Source organism: Giraffa tippelskirchi, chromosome 7 (genome assembly GCF_054371585.1).
Source record: "Giraffa tippelskirchi isolate mGirTip1 chromosome 7, T2T-mGirTip1v1.2.pri, whole genome shotgun sequence".
In the NCBI taxonomy this organism is placed as follows: domain Eukaryota; kingdom Metazoa; phylum Chordata; class Mammalia; order Artiodactyla; family Giraffidae; genus Giraffa; species Giraffa tippelskirchi.
In genome coordinates, this window is record NC_137281.1 from 121957961 (window position 1) to 121969556 (window position 11596).

Sequence of the window (11596 nt, forward strand, 5' to 3'; positions counted from 1 at the left end):
TAAATAATTCTAATGTTTGTTTCTAGTGCTCAAAACAGTTGTTTTTTTTTTTTTTTAAAACAGTTTTATGAATGGTTTTTACTTCAGAGCTATGCTCTGCCAATTTGCTAAAACTCCAAATTGCCTGCTTTATAGGCTACAAGCCCTACATGTACTTTTGAGCACAAGCTCTGGGTCATTTTCAGTCCTATAGAACAGTCTGATAGTGGACAACAGTAAAGTAAAATTAGAAGTTGGGAGTTGAGACTTTATTTTTCTCACAGATATCTTGAAATGTGGTATTTAGTATTTCCTGGCATGAGCTTAGGACTTACATGTGTCTCACCACTTGTAGTGTGACTGTAGCACATTAGGTCTATGCTGAATCTTTTTATCCTTCACCTCTATGGGTTCAGGGAAAGAATGAACCATTAATGACCTCGTCAATTTAACAGACCATGTCAACTTCTCTATCTAGTCCTATAAACAGAAAATCAGACTTGTGGTTTCCTGCTGCCCATCTGGATTTCCAAACTGCCTTTCAGCTGTGAACTTTGTTCTTCCTGATTAGAAACAGAGACGTTATGGGGAAAGGGGAGAGGGAGCGAGGAAGGAAACAGTAATGAATCTTATCAAGGCAACTTCCAGCCCTGGGATTACATCATTCAATTAGGATATGCTTATATAGGTAAAGATACCAGTTGGTATGTGTTTTCTTTCCTTGGAAAATCCTCTGTGTCAAACTATTTTTCGTATAATACTAAAGTTTACCCACTAGTTCATACTGGTAGTCCACTTACCTCTTAGGAAAAGCTCACCACCATAGATCTATATTAATATTTTGGTATTTAAAAGATAATCTTATATTTTAGTAAGAGTAAAAAGTTTTACTTATGCTGCTATTAAACTTCAGCAAGCAGTCAAAAAGTCATATAGGAATTAGCTGTAGCTTGATTAGGGACTATTAGCACTCAAATTAAAGGATTTTAAATAGTGGTAATAAACTTTAAAAGTATTACATAATATTTTTAAAGTAACAAAACATCAATGTTTATTTTCTGTTTCCCTGGGCTACCTATTTTTTTTTAAGATCAAGCTACTTTAAAATGATCTTTGTTAATAAAGTAGAACAGTGGTGTAGCAAAAGGGACTTATTCAAACACACCATCTGCTGTTATCATGTATAACAAGACTAATGTACTAGACACTTAACATGTGTTGTTATAGTTAAATATCTGAATCACTAAGTTCAGTGCCCTGAAAAACTAATATCTTTGGACTACATTATATGGTGGATGATCTGCAACAGTAAAATTTTAAATTTTATTTTGCTCAATTTTATTTATTTTTATTTATTTATTTATTTTTTACTTTACAATATTGTATTGGTTTTGCCATACAGTGACATGAATCCACCATGGGTGTACATGTGTTCCCCTTCCAGAACCCGCCCCCCACCTCCCTCCCCATCCCATCTCTCTGGGTCATCCCGGGGCACCAGCCCCGAGCACCCTGTATCATGTATTGAAACTGGACTGGCGATTCATTTCACATATGATAAATTACATGCTTCAATACCATTCTCTCAAATCATCCTGCCCTCGCCCTCTCCCATAGAGTCCAAAAGACTGTTCTATACATCTGTGTCTCTTTTGCTGTCTCGCATACAGGGTTAACTTTACCAACTGTGTAAATTCCATATATATGCGTTAGTACACTGTATTGGTGTTTCTCTTTCTGGCTTACTTCACTCTGTATAATAGGCTCCAGTACACCTCATTAGAACGGATTCTAATGTATTCTTTTTAATGGCTGAGTAATATTCCACTAGGAGAAGGCAATGGCACCCCACTCCAGTACTCTTGCCTGGAAAAATCCCATGGATGGAGGAGCCTGGTAGGCTGCAGACCATGGGATCGCTAAGAGTCGGAAACGACTGAGCGACTTCACTTCCCCTTTTCACTTTTATACATCGGAGAAGAAAATGGCAACCCACTCCAGTGTTCTTGCCTGGAGAATCCCAGGGACGGGGGAGCCTGGTGGGCTGCCGTCTATGGGGTCACACAGAGTTGGACACGACTGAAGCGATTTAGCATTTAGCAATATTCCATTGTGTATATGTACCACAGATTTCTTATCCACTCGTCCGCTGATGGACATCTAGGTTGCTTCCATGTCCTGGCTATTATAAACAGTGCTGCGATGAACATTGGGGTACATGTGTCTCTTTCAATTCTGGTTTCCTCGGTGTGTATGCCCAGCAGTGGGATTGCTGGGTTGTATGGCAGTTCTATTTCCAGTTTTTTGAGGAATCTCCACACTGTTCTCCATAGTGGCTGTACTAGTTTGCATTCCCACCAACAGTGTAAGAGGGTTCCCTTTTCTCCACACCCTCTCCAGCATTTATTGTTTGTAGACTTTTGGATAGCAGCCATTCTGATGGGCGTGAAATGGTACCTCATTGTGGTTTTGATTTGCATTTCTCTGATAATGAGTGATGTTGAGCATCTCTTCATGTGTTTGTGAGCCATCTGTATGTCTTCTTTGGAGAAATGTCTGTTTAGTTCTTTGGCCCACTTTTTGATTGGGTCGTTTATTTTTCTGGAATTCAGCTGCAGGAGTTGCTTGTATATTTTTGAGATTAATTCTTTGTCTGCTGCTTCGTTTGCTATTATTTTCTCCCATTCTGAAGGCTGTCTTTTCACCTTGCTTATAGTTTCATTTGTTGTGCAGAAGCTTTAATTAGGTCCCATTTGTTTATTTTTGCTTTAATTTCCAATACTCTGGGAGGTGGGTCATAGAGGATCCTGCTGTGGTTTATGTCAGAGAGGGTTTTGCCTATGCTTTCCTCTAGGAGTTTTATAGTTTCTGGTCTTATGTTTAGATCTTTAATCCATTTTGAGTTTATTTTTGTGTATGGTGTTAGAAAGTGTTCTAGTTTCATTCTTTTACAAGTGGTTGACCAGTTTTCCCAGCACCACTTGTTAAAGAGATTGTCTTTTCTCCATTGTATATTCTTGCCTCCTTTGTCAAAGATAAGGTGTCCATAGGTGTGTGGATTTATCTCTGGGCTTTCTATTTTGTTCCATTGATCTATATTTCTGTCTTTGTGCCAGTACCACACTGTCTTGATGACTGTGGCTTTGTCGTAGAGCCTGAAGTCAGGCAGGTTGATTCCTCCAGTTCCATTCTTCTTTCTCAAGATTGCTTTGGCTATTCGAGGTTTTTTGTATTTCCATAGAAATTGTGAAATTATTTGTTCTAGTTCTCTGAAAAATACTGTTGGTAGCTTGACAGGGATTGCACTGAATCTATAGATTGCTTTGGGTAGTATACTCATTTTCACTATATTGATTCTTCCGATCCATGAACATGGTATATTTCTCCATCTGTTTGTGTCCTCCTTGATTTCTTTCACCAGTGTTTTATAGTTTTCTATATATAGGTCTTTTGTTTCTTAAGGTAGGTATATTTCTAAGTATTTTATTCTTTTCATTGTGATGGTGAATGGGATTGTTTCCTTAATTTCTCTTTCTGTTTTCTCATTGTTAGTGTATAGGAATGAAAAGGATTTCTGTGTATTAATTTTATATCCTGAAACTTTACTATATTCATTGATTAGCTCTAGTAATTTTCTGGTGGAGTCTTTAGGGTTTTCTATGTAGAGGATCATGTCATCTGCAAACAGAGTTTTACTTCTTCTTTTCCAATCTGGATTCCTTTTATTTCTTTTTCTGCTCTGATTGCTGTGTCCAAAACTTCCAAAACTATGTTGAATAGTTGTGGTGACAGTGGGCACCCTTGCCTTGTTCCTGACTTTAGGGGAAATGCTTTCAATTTTTCACCATTTAGGATAACGTTTGCTGTGGGTTTGTCATATATAGCTTTTATTATGTTGAGGTATGTTCCTTCTATTCCTGCTTTTTGGAGGGTTTTTATCATAAGTGGATGTTGAATTTTGTCAAAGGCTTTCTCTGCATCTATTGAAATAATCATATGGTTTTTATTTTTCAATTTCTTAATATGGTGTATTACATTGCTTGATTTGAGGATATTGAAGAATCCTTGCATCCCTGGGATAAAGCCCACTTGGTCATAATGTATGATCTTTTTAGTATGTTGTTGGATTCTGTTTGCTAGAATTTTTTAAGGATTTTTGCATCTATGTTCATCAGTGATATTGGCCTGTAGTTTTCTTTTTTTGTGGCATCTTTGTCAGGTTTTGGTATTAGGGTGATGGTGGCCTCATAGAATGAGTTTGGAAGTTTACCTTCCTCTGCAATTTTCTGGAAGAGTATTTTGCTCAATTTTAAAATTGGTTGGCAATTCTGAGCACAGAATTTTTATAATGGGCTCATTGTCCTGAAACTTAGAATTGTCATCTTTTTTTCATTTAGTCAATAAAGTGTTTATTGAACAGCTACCATGTAATAAGTCTGGAGTGAATTAGATACAAATTTAATTCTAATAAAATTATAGTAAAATGCAATTTAAATCAAAACATTTCATGCAATAAGCTCTTTCATGGAGCTTTTATAAGGTGATTCAAAAATTTTGATGGAAAAGAAATGGTCAATAATCGCCAGGATTAACTTTCAATAAGAAAACACAGTAAGGAATCTTCACCAAATATCAAACTTGTAATACAGATGGTGTGTACCAATACAGGAAGCCCAGAAAAACAGAGAGACATATATGGGAACACATACACACACATATGGAAACACACACACACACTTTAAATATCTTTAAAGTATTATGAACTGAATCAAAGCACTCAAGTTTGGTGCAGCCATATGACTGAGTTCTGACCAAAAGAATATGGAAAGAAGGCTCCTCCAAGCCTGATCCATGAAACCTCGCTTGGAATACCCCATGTTCTTTTTTCCCTGACCTGCTAGACAGATGTAGAAAATTCGGTGGAGCTCTCTGAGGACCAAAAGATGACAGAGCCACTAAATGGGAAAAATATGAATGACTGCACAGAGCAGAGACCTGGCACCATCCACTTTGTGCACCCCCGGTGTACAGCAACATAAGCAAGAAATAAACCTTCATTGTGTTAAACCATTGAAATTTAACACTGTTTAACAGTCAGCCAATTTTTACTAATATACTATATAATTACATTCATATCGCCATCTTGTCCTAGTCAACAATCAACTTTAAGGGCAAAAACATACAGTGTTTCATCCCATATTGCTTGCAAAAAGAGGATGAATAAATATTTATTGAATTAATAAGTATTCAATGAAGCCAGGAAAAAGGACTAATACATTTATAATGTTTCCCTGTACCCACTTCTCCTAAAGTAATGTTAAAACAACCATGCACAGAAAAAAATTTCTTAAACATCAGAAAAATAAAATAGCAAGTTAACCATATTCCACTATTTCTCAAGTATTCTAGAATATGATATTTTGCTGCAGTAGAAAATAAGAGATTGATCTGTAGTTTCCAAAAGACACAATCATGCATTCTTTAAAGCAATTAGAAAAAAAAACTTTTCATCCATTATTCTCATAATGAAGAGAACAAAATTATCTATGTTCTATTGGTCCAAATTAATTTTGATCCCTAAGTTGGCATTTGAAGCAGGAAAATTTCACAGTGTCACTTTCCCAAGGCTCTTTTGACTACACAGGCGTTTTGACACATTTACTGGAGGCAAACATTTGCCACCGCTAAGTCAAAGTGTATTCAAATGGCATTTAATGCACAACCTTCTCCCCTCTTTTTTTTTTTCCTTTGCAATTAATTTTTTTATCGAAGGATATTTGCTTTACAGAATTCTGTTGTTTTCTGTCAAACCTCAACATCAATCAGCCATAGGCATACATATATCCCCTCCCTTTTGAACCTCCCTCCCATCTCTCTCCCCATCCCACCCCTCTAGATTGATACAGATCCCATGTTTGAGTTTCCTGAGACATACAGCAAAGTCTCGTTGGCTATCTGTTTTACATATGGTAATGTAAGTTTCCATGTTACTCTTTCTATACATCTAACCCTCTTACTCCTCTCCCCATGTCCATAAGTCTATTCTCTATGTCTGTTTCTCCATTGCTGCCCTGTAAATAAATTCTTCAGAACCATTTTTCTAGATTCCATATATGTGCTTTAGAATATGATATTTATCTTTCTCTTTCTGACTCACTTCACTCTGTATAATAGGTTCTAGGTTCATCCACCTCACCAGAACTGACTCAAATGCATTCCTTTTTATGGCTGAGTAATATTCCATTGTGTATATGTACCACAACTTCTTTATCCATTCATCTGTCAATGGACATCTCGCTTGCTTCCATGTTCTAGCTATTGTAAATAGTGCTACAATGAACAATGGGATACATGTGTCTTTTATCAATTTTGGTTTCCTCAGGGTACATGCCTAGGAGTGGGATTGCTGGGTCATATGGTGGTTTTATTCCTAGTTTTTTAAGGAATCTCCGTAACGTCTTCCTTAGTGGCTATGTCAATTTACATTCCCACCAACAGTGCAAGAGAATTACCTTTTCTCCACACCCTCTCCAGCATTTATTGTTTGTAGACTTTTTGATGATGGCCATTCTGACTGGTGTGAGGTGGTATCTAATTGTGGTTTTGATTTGCATTTCTCTAATAATGAGCAATGTTGAGCATCTTTTCATGTGTTTGTTAGCCATCTGTATGTCTTTGGAGAAATGTCTATTTAGGTCTTCTTCCCACTTTTTGATTGGGTTGTTTGTTTTCTGGTATTGAGTTGTATGAGTTGCTTGTATATTTTGGAAATTAATCCTCTGTCAGTTGTTCCATTTGCTTTTATTTTCTCCCATTCTGAGGGCTATCTTTTCATCTTGCTTATAGTTTCCTTTGCTGTGCAAAAGATTTTAAGTTTAATCAGGTCCCACTTGTTTACTTTTGTTTATATTTCCATTATTCTAGGAGGTGCGTCATACAGGATCTTGCTTTGATTTATGTCATCGAGTGTTCTGCCTATGTTTTCCTCTAAGAGTTTTATAGTTTCTGGTTTTACATTTAGGTCTTTAATCCATTTTGAGTTTATCTTTGTGTGTGGTGTTAGGAAGTGTTCTAATTTCATTCTTTTACACGTAGCTGTCCCATTTTCCCAGCACCATTTATTGAAGAGGCTGTCTTTGCTCCATTGTATATTCTTGCCTCCTTTGTCAAAAATAAGGTACCCATAGGTATCTGGGTTTATTTCTGAGCTTTCTATCTTATTCCATTGGTCTACATTTCTGTTTTTGTGCCAATACTATACTGTCTTGATGACTGTAGCTTTGTAGTATAATCTGAAGTCAGGAAGGTTGATTCCTCCAGCTGGATTCTTCTTTCTCAAGACTGCTTTGGCTATTTGGGGTCTTTTGTGTTTCCATATGAATTGTGAAATTTTTTGTTCTAGTTCTGTGAAAAATGCCATTGGTAATTTGATAGGGATCGCATTGAATCTGTAGATTGCATTTGGTAGTATAGTCATTTTCACAATATTGATTCTTCCTACCCAGAAACATGGAATATATTTCCATCTGTTTATGTCATCTTTGATTTCTTTCATCAGTGTCTTATAATTTTCTGTGTACAGTTCTTTTGTCTCCTTGCTGCTAAGTCGCTTCAGTTGTGTCTGACTCTGTGCAACCCCATAGATGGCAGCCCACGAGGCTCAGCCATCCTTGGGATTCTCCAGGCAAGAACACTGGAGTGGGTTGCCATTTCCTTCTCCAATGCATGAAAGTGAAAAGTGAAAGTGAAGTTGCTCAGTCATGTCTGACTCTTTGCGATCCCACGGACTCCAGCCTACCAGGCTCTTCCGTCCATGGGATTTTCCAGGCAAGAGTCCTGGAGTGGGTTGCCATTGCCTTCTCCTTTGTCTTCTTAGGTAAGTTTATTCCTAGATATTTAATTCTTTTGTTGTAATGGTGAATGGGAATGATTCCTTATTTTCTCTTTCTGATTTTTTATTGTTATTATATAGAAATGCAAGTGATTTCTGCGTATTGAATTTATATCCTGTGACTTTGCTAAATTAGCTCTGGTAATTTTCCGATACTATCTTTAGGGTTTTCTATGTACAGTAATCATGTCATCTGCAAACAATGAGAGCTTTACTTCTTCTTTTCTGATCTGGATTCCTTTTATTTCTTTTTCTTCTCTGATTGTTGTAGCTAGGACTTCCAGAACTATGTTGAATAATAGTGGTGAAAGTGGACCTCCTTGTCTTGTTCCTGATCTCAGGGGGAATGCTTTCAGTTTTTCACTATTGAGAATAATGTTTGTTGTAGGCTTATCATATATGGCCTTTACTATGTTGAGGAAGGTTCCTTCTATGCCCATTTTTTGAAGAGTTTTAATCATAAATGGGTGCTCAATTTTGTCAAAGGTCTTTTCTGCATCTATTGAGATGATCATATGGTTTTTATCTTTCAATTTGTTAATATAGTGTATCACATTGATTGATTTGCATACATTGAAGAATCCTTGCATTCCTGGAATAAACCCAACTTGATCATGGTATATGAGCTTTTTGATGTGTTGCTGAATTCTGTTTGATAAAATTTTGCTGAGGATTTTTGCATCTATGTTCATCAGTGATATTGGCCTGTAGTTTTCTTTTTTTGGGTTGTCTTTGTCTGGTTTTGGTATCAGGGTGATTATGGCCTTGTAGAATGAGTTTGGAAGTGTTCCTTCCTCTGCAATTTTTTGAAAGAGTTTAGAAGGATAGGCATTAGCTGTTCTCTAAATGTTTTACAGAATTCTCCTGTGAAGCTATCTGGTCCTGGGTTTTTGTTATTTGGGAGACTTTTGATTATGGTTTCAATTTCAGTGCTTGTAATTGGGTTGTTCATAATTTCTATTTCTTCCTGGCTCAGTCTTGGGAGATTGAAATTATCTAAGAATCTGTCCATTTCTTCCAGGTTATCCATTTTATTGTCATATAGTTGTTCATAATAGTCTCTTATAATCGTTGTATTTCTGCATTCTCTGATGTAACTTCTCCTTTTTCATTTCTAATTTTGTTGATTTGATTCTTCTCTCTTTTATTCTTGATGAGTCTGGCTAAAGGCGTGTCAATTTTGTTCATCTTCTCAAAGAACCAGCTTTTGTTAGTTTTATTAATAAAAAATAAGTCATTTTATTAATCTTTACTATTGTTTTATTAATTTTTACTAGTTTTATTAATCTTTACTATTGTTTGTTTAATTTCTTTTTCATTTATTGCTGCTTGGATCTTTATGATTTCTTTCCTTCTACTAATTTTGGGGTTTTTTGTTCTTCTTTTTCCAGTTGTTTTAGGCGTAAAGTTGGGCTGTCTATTCGATGTTTTTCTTGTTTCTTGAGGTAGGATTGTATTGCTCTAAACTTCCCTTTTAGAATTGCTTTTGCTGCATCCCACAGGTTTTGAGTTCTGTTTTCATTGTCATTTGTTTCTAGATATTTTTTATTTCCCTTTTGACTTCTTCAGTAACCTGTTGGTTATTTGGAAACATGTTGTTTAATCTCCATGTGTTTGTGTTTCTTACACTTTTGTTCTTGTAATTGATATCTAGTCTCATAGTGTTGTGGTCAGAGAAGATGCTTGATATGATTTCAATTTTCTTAAATTTACTGAGGTTTGATTTGTGACCCAAGATGTGGTCTGTCCTGGAGAATGTTCCATGTACATTTGAGAAGAAGGTGTATTCTTCTGCATTTGGATGGAATAGCCTGAAGATATCAATGGGATCCATCTCATCTAATGTATCATTTAAGACTTGTGTTTCCTTATTAATTTTCTGTTTTGATGATCTGTCCATTGGTGTGAGTGGTGTGTTAAAGTCTCCTACTGTTATTGTTACTGTCAATTTCTCCTTTTATGTCTGTTAGTGTTTGTCTTATGTATTGAGGTGCTCTTATGTTGGGTGCATAGATATTTACAATTGCTATGTCTTCCTCTTGGATTGATCCCTTGATCATTATGTGGTGTCCTTCCTTATCTCTTGTAATCTTTTTTATTTTAAGACATATTTTGTCTGATACAAGGATTGCTACTCCAGATTTCTTTTGCTTCCCATTTACATGGAATGTTTTTCCATCCTCTCACTTTCAGTCTATATGTGTCTTGAGGTCTGAAGTGGATTTCTTGTAAACAGCATATATGTGGGTCTTGTTTTTGTATCCATTCAGCCAGTCTGTGTCTTTTGGTTGGAGCATTTAATCCATTTACATTTAAAGTAATTATTGATATATATGTTCCTATTACCATTTTCTTAATTGTCTGAGGTTGATTTTTGTAGATGTTTTTCTTATCTTGTATTCCTTGACCATATAAGTCCCTTTAACATTTGTTGTAAAGCTGGTTTGGTGGTCCTGAATTCTCTTAACTTTTCTTGTCTGCAAAGCTTTTTATTTCTCCATCAATTTTGAATGAAATCCTTGCCAGGTACAGTAATCTTGGTTGTAGATTTTTCCCTTTCAGTACTTTAAATTCTGTAATTCTCTTCTGGCCTGCAGAATTTCTGCTGAAAGATCAGCTGTTAAGCGTATGGGGTTTCCCTTATATGTTACTTGTTGTTTCTCCCTTGCTGCTTTTAACATTCTTTCTTTGTGTTTAGCCTTTGTTAGTTTGATTAGTATGTGTCTTGGCATGCTTCTCCTTGGATTTATCCTGTATGGGACTCTTTGTGCCTCTTGGAACTGATTGACTATTCCCTTTTCCATGTTAGGGAAATTTTCAACTATAATCTCTCCAAAAATTTTCTGATACCCTTTCTTTCTCTCTTCTTCTTCTGGGACCCCTATAATTCAAATGTTGGTCTGTTTGATATTGTCCCAGAGATCTCTGAGACTATCCTCAGTTCTTTTCATTCTTTTAACTTTATTCTGCTCTTCAGAAATTGTTTCCACCATTTTATCTTCCAGTTCACTGATTCATTTCTCTGCTTCAGATATTCTGCTATTGATTCCTTCTGGAGTATTTTTAATTTCAGTAATTGTGTTGTTTGTCTCTGTATGCTTATTCTTTAATTCTTCTAGGTCTTTGTTAATTGATTCTTGCATTTTCTCCATTTTGTTTTCAAGGTTTTTGATCAGCTTTACTATCATTATTCTGATTTCTTTTTCAGGTAGTTTGTCTATTTCCTCTTCATTTATTTGGACTTCTGTGTTTCTAGTTTGTTCATTCATTTGTGTAGTATTTCTCTGCCTTTTCATTCGTTTTTTTTTTTTTAACTTATTGTGTTTGAGATCTCCTTTTCTCAGGCTTCAGGGTTGAATTCTTTCTTCCTTTTGGTTTCTTCCCTCCTAAGGTTGGTCCAGTGGTTTTTGTAAGCTTCGTATAGGGTGAAATTTGTGCTGATTTTTTGTTTGTTTGTTTTTCCTCTGATGGACAAGGCTGAGTGAGGTGGTGATCCTGTCTGCTAATGATTGGGTTTGTAATTTTGTTTTGTTTTTTGTTTAGATGAGGCATGCTGCACATGGTGCTACTGGTGGTTGGGTGATGCCAGGTCTTGTATTCAAGTGGTTTCCTTGGTGTGAGTTCTCACTATTTGATACTCCCTAGGGTTAGTTCTCTGGTAGTCTAGGGTCTTGGAGTCAGTGCTCCCACTCCAAAGTCTCAGAGCTTGATCTCTGGTCAGGAATG